Source organism: Callithrix jacchus, chromosome 3 (assembly GCF_049354715.1).
Source record: "Callithrix jacchus isolate 240 chromosome 3, calJac240_pri, whole genome shotgun sequence".
Lineage (NCBI taxonomy): Eukaryota > Metazoa > Chordata > Mammalia > Primates > Cebidae > Callithrix > Callithrix jacchus.
Genome location: NC_133504.1, coordinates 148,927,584 through 148,933,915, shown reverse-complemented (window position 1 = coordinate 148,933,915; position 6,332 = coordinate 148,927,584). Strand labels below are relative to the sequence as shown.

Here is a 6,332-nt window from a genome sequence, read left to right as displayed (position 1 = left end):
GGAATCAGCAGGATTTCCTACAATTGATTAAATTAATCATGAAAAGATCAGTGAGGTGAGAGTCAGTGGGATAATATTTTATTCACTAATGGGCTTAGTGAATAAAATCAACTTTCTACGACAAAGGAGATTAACAACTTGAAGAGGGCAAATATATTTTTCTGTAACAAACATTTTAGCAAATGTAGTTGCTTACTACAGGAATTAATGGTCTGAAGCATACATGTCAATAGTCCTTGGATGACAGCATAGATTTTTGCCCTTTTTAGATAGGAAACTTAACTCTGCATTGACAAGATTTGAAAAGTAAATGTAATGTAAATATCGTAGTGATTAATAGGTTTTTCATTAAGAATTAAGACTTGTGGCCTCTGGTGCAAACATATATTTAGTCAAGATTTAAGAAAAATAATTAAAGCATATAATAATTTATTTTTGTACCCTACACATGTAGAACAATAAGCAACATATTATACTATTGAATCATAGTCAAGAAGTCCAAGTTTTTGACATAATTATAACTCATAAACTGCCCTTCTTATTTTGTGCTTTTGCATTTGGTTGTATAAAACATTATTATATCTTTAGTAATATTACTTGAGTATATTTGGTATTTAACTAAATTATCCGTTGTGCTGATTAAAGTGTTGTACAGAGTAAATGGTAAGGATGTGGACACTAGAGCCTATAGTCTGGGCTCTGGGTATGTTACCTTCAGCAAATTATATCATACCACCTTGCTTCTGTTTTCCTACATATAATACAGTGGTACCAACAGTGCCTTTTGGATAGGGCTTCTGTGAGTATTAAATGCATTCATATATGTAAAAGCATTTAGAGCATTGATACATAATACATATTAGGCATCTATGATACCAGAAAATTATATTCCCTGTCAACCCTGATAAAGACTGTATTAACTGTTTATGCAAGAACAAAACACGCAAGCAGCACAAGGATTTTAAACAAAGGAGGAGGACGATATTATGGGAAACTTCATTTTGTTGATTTGAAGTCTCATAATACTAGGCAAGAATGCATTTGAAATCTCAAAGCACTAGGCAAGAATGCACAGTCAGAAGCCATGGCTTATCAACTTCTCTCAGAGATTCAGAATTTCAGAGTACAATATTGATTTGTTAAAAATAATAAATTTTCAGCATTCTGCTGACCTTCAGATCCACAAATCATTGCAATAAAATGCTTAAATTTGATTTGAACTCAAAATAATATGTTTGCTGCAAGGCCAAAAATTACTACTAATCCTTTTAAGATGACCTGCATTTTGGATAAGTTTGAGGTATTATAAAATAGCCATGACCAAAAAATTTGTGCTTTAGTTTAGTGTCTTTTTGTTCACTAAACATTAAAATAACTTTTTTCATATTCACTCTCCAGTAAAATGGTGAGATTTACATCCAGTAACAATAATAATAATAGCATTATTTATGGGGATTTTACTTCTAAGCAATGTGTACTTCATATATATATTGTTCCATAAATAATTATTGAATTAGATTTCAAGAAAAAGTCTCATGACTTTCAAGAACTGTCAATGAAATAAATATTCCCATCTACTCTTACTGTGATTTATCTGTTTGCATGAACAGTAGCCTCCAGTCATTACATGTTTTATAAAGTGTTCAAGCAAACACAGGCTAACACTGACTTAATTTTTAGAAAGAATAACACTAGAATATCTATTTAAATATTCCTGCATTTTGCTAAAGCAATATATTTTAGGATATTGTTGACACAGGAGAAAAAGAAATGATGAAACAGAATAATTCATCCTGAAGGGAATGTCTTTAACAAAATGCAGAAGAATGGAAAGAATGAAGTGATATTAGCAAAACTCAGGAATTGAACAGAGTAGAACAGTATTGGCCCTTGAATGTTATTTATTTAGGGCTCTTCAAGTGATATACACACACATGTATATATATATGTATACATGTATATATACATACACACATATATATGTATATATACATATATATATATATATATATATATATATATATATATATATATTATACTTTAAGTTCTGGGGTACATGTGCAGATCTTGCAGGATTATTATGTAGGTATAGACATGCCATGTTGGTTTGCTGCCTCCATCCCCCAGTCACCTACATTAGGTATTTCTCATAATGTTATCTCTTCCCAAATCTCCCCACCACCTGATATCCTTCCCCAAGCCCCCCAGCCACCAATAGACCCTGGTTTATGATGGTTTCCTCCCTGTGTCCATGTGTTCTCATTGTTCAACACCCAGGTATGAGTGAGAACGTGAACGTGTGGTGTTTGGTTTTCTGTTCTTGTGTCAGTTGGCTGAGAATGATAGTTTCCAGATTCATTGTCCCTGCAAAGGACATGAACTCATTCTTTTCATTGGCTGCATAGTATTCCATGGTGTATATGTGCCACATTTTCTTTATTGAGTCTATCACTGATGGGCATTTGGATTGGTTCCACATCTTTGCTATTGTAAACAGTGCCACAATGAACATACATGTGCATGTGTCTTTATGATACAACAACTTACAATCTGCTGGGTATATACCCAGTAATGGGATTGCTGGGTCAAATGGTATTTCTATTTCTAGATCCTTGAGGAATCACCACACTGTCTTCCACAATGGTTGAACTAATTTACACTCCCACTAACAGTGTAAAAGCATTCCTATTTCTCCATATCCTCTCCAGCATCTGTTGTCTCCTGATTTTTTTAATGATTGCTATTCTAACTGGCATGAAATAGTTTCTCAATGTGGTTTTGATTTGCATTTCTCTAATGACCAGTGATGATGAACATTCTTTCCTATGTTTGTTGTATGCAAAGGTAGACAAATCCATGAAAATGGGAAGAAACCAGCACAAAAAGGATAAAATCACCAATAACCAGAACACCTCTCCTCCTCCAAGGGATCACAACTCCTCACCAGCAAGGAAACAAAACTGGATGGAGAATGAGTTTGATGAATTGACAGAAGCAGGCTTCAGAAGGTGGGTAATTACATATTTCTCTGAGCTAAAGGAACATGTTCTAACCCAATGCAAAGAAACTAGGAACTTTGAAAAAAGGTTAGAACATGCTAAGTAGGATAACCAGCTTAGAAAAGAAAATAAATGACTTGATGGAGCTGAAAAACACAGCACAAGAACTTCGTGAAGCATACATAAGTTTTGACAGCACAATTGATCAAGCAGAAGAAAGGGTTTTGGAGATTGAAGATTAACTCAATTAAATAAAAGAAGAAGGCAAGATTAGAGACTAAAGAGTGAAAAGAAATGAACAAAGTCTCCAAGAAATATGGTATTATATGAAAAGATCTCATCTACATTTGATCGGTGTACCAGAATGTGATGGGGAGAATTAATCCAAGCTAGAAAACACTCTTCAGGATATTACCCAGGAGAACTTCTCTAACCTAGTATGGCAGGCCAATATTTAAATCCAGGAAATACAGAGAACATCACAAAGATATTCCTCAAGAAGAGCAATACCAAGGCACATAATCTTCAGATTCACTAGTGTTGAAATGAAGGAAAAAATGCTAAGGACAGCCAGAGAGAAAGGTTGGGTTACCCACAAAGGGAAGCACATCAGACTCACAGTGGATCTCTTGTAGAAACCCTACAAGTCAGAAGAGACTGGGGGCCAATATTCAACACCCTTAAAGAAAAGAATTTTGAACCCAGAATTTCACATTCAGCAAAAGTAATCTTCATAAGTGAAGGAGAAATAAAATCCTTTATGGACAAGCAATTACTTAGAGATCTCATCATCACCAGGCCTGCCTTACAAGAGCTCCTGAAGGAAGCACTAAACATGAAAAGGAACAACCAGTACCAGCCACTGCAAAAATATATGAAACAGTAAAGACCATTAACACAATAAAGAAACTGCATCCACTAATGGGCAAAACAACCAGCTGGTATCAAAATGGCAGGACCAAATTCACAAATAACAATATTAACCTTAAATTTAAATGGGATAAATGCTACAATCAAAAGACACAGACTGGCAAATTGGATAAAAATTCAAGATCCTATGGTGTGCTGTATCCAGGGGAACCCATCTCATGTGCAAAGACACAAATAGACTCAAAATAAAGGGATGGATGAAGATTTACCAAGCAAGTGAAGAGCAAAGAAAAGCAAGGGCTGCAATCCTAATCTCTGAAAAAAAGGACTTTAAACAAACAAAGATCAAAAGAGACAAAGAAGAGCATAACTTAATGGTAAAGGGATCAATGCAACAAAAAGAGCTAACTACCCTAAATATGTATGCAGCCAATAGAGGAGCACCCAGATGCATAAAGTAAGTTTGTAACAACCTACAAAGAGTCTTAGACTCCCATACAATAATAATGGAAGATGTTAACGCTCCTCTGTCAACATTAGACAAGACAGAAAATTAACAAGAATATCCAGGACTTGAACTCAGACCTGGACCAAGTGGACCTAGCCCATATCTACAGAACTCTCCACTCCAAATCCACAGACCAGAACCACATTGCACTTACTCTAAAACTGACCACAAATTTGGAAGTAAATCACTCTTCAGCAAATGCAAAAGAATGGAAATTTTAACAACCAGTCTCACAGACCACAGTGCAATCAAATTAGAACACAGGATTAAGAAACTGACTCAAAACCACACAAGTACACAGAAAATGAACAACCTGCTCCTAAATGACTACTGGATAAATAATGAAATGAAGGAAGAAATAAACATTTTTTTTTTTTTTTAACTTTGCAGGATGGTTTATTCCAAAGCTGCGGATGGGAAGTTAAGAACAAACAGGTGACTCGTGTGGAACCTGCAACACAGATGCCTCTCTTCCCAGAAGGGCTGTGACGTTCAGGCCCCCCAGGTGGCCAGCCCCTCGGCAGGGCACCACGGCTAATGCCGCCTGGACCGCAGGGACTTTTTGTTCGATTTCGAGATACCAGGCTCCCTCTCCTTCTCAGGGTCGAAGACTTCTGGGATCTCATGGGGACAGTAGTCGTTGCAGTGAGGGCAGCGCGGTTTGGCATTCGACCGGAAGTACTTGGCCACGCAGGGTAAGTGCATCCTGATTCCACAGGTCTTGCAGCTTTGACCCTGGATGAGGAGGCTGTGGCAGATATTGCAGATCTTCACTGAGTCAGGGTACGTCTCCCGGATGTACTACTCCATCTCCAGGATGGCCCGGCCGTGCAGGGTGAACTCCCCTTCCTTCTCAATCAGCCACTTGTTTTGGACAAACTTCTGCAGCACCAGCTCCGCTTCCTTCTTCTTCATCTTTTTTCCTTTAAGCTGATCAACCAGGTTCAAAATGTTTGTGGAAGATGCAAAGCCACTTTCTGAGTCGATGATCAGTTCCAGGGCCTTTCTAAACAGATCCAGCTCATTCTCTGCAAAATCCGTAGCCATTTTGGAAACTGAAGTTGTAGCAAGATTCACCAGCGCATAAATGGGTCTCCCGTTATCTTCCGTGACTCCTCTCTTTATCTCAATATACAAGGACTCCAAGACACTGTTTATGTTTTTGATGAAGTCCTCCAACTTATCTACGGTGGCATTGTGGTCATGGACCTTCTAGCAGTGCTTCTGCATGCGCTTCACGTCCCACTCCTCTAGTGACAGTCCCATCAGATAACCTTGGCTAAGTCACGGTTTCTCTGTGGTCAAGGTTGGTTGGCTGGTTGGTAGAAAGTAGGGTGGACCAAAGGAGACCACGTGAGTAGTTGGCACGTTCTACACCAGCAGCACCTCCGCCCTAGTGGGTGTTCCTGTTTCTCCTGGCCCTGGGTGGGCTAGGGCCTCAGACTGGGGGACATGCCTTTGCTAGGAGAGGATAAGTGGGATCTACCAATTGGGTTTGGCAAAACAATTTCTACGACTTTTTTGCTTTATGTGGGAAACATCTAAATCTCATTTTATGCTGTATTTTATATCTTAGTTGTGTTTGAAAACGTTTTGATTTTTGGAAACACATGGAAATAAATAATGGCATTTGTTGTAAAAAAAAAACAAAACTAAAACTGCTGTGCTAGCTGCGAAACTCTCAAGACAGAGAATTTCAGTTTGCTGGTCTTTGTGGGGGTGGGACCCATGGAGCCAGATCACTTGGCTCCCTTCCTTCAGCTCCCCTTATTTCAGGGTAGTGGGAGGCTCTGTCTCACAGGTATTTCATGTGCCAGCAAAAATGGCTACCCAGATTTGTGCTGAAAATTCGCTGAGCCAGCTCAAATGGCCATTCAGATCTGTGCTGGAAACCTGCAGCACTTGTCAGCCTAGTGGAAATCTCCTGGACTGTGGGCTGTAAAGACCATGGGAGA

General features: G+C 38.3%; 1 pseudogene; it reads right to left on the bottom strand.

The window, feature by feature from the left end:
• Positions 1-4,742: 4,742 nt before the first annotated feature.
• On the bottom strand, positions 4,743-5,643 carry LOC100414122 (non-structural maintenance of chromosomes element 1 homolog pseudogene; annotated as a pseudogene).
• Between the last annotated feature and the right edge of the window lie 689 nt (positions 5,644-6,332).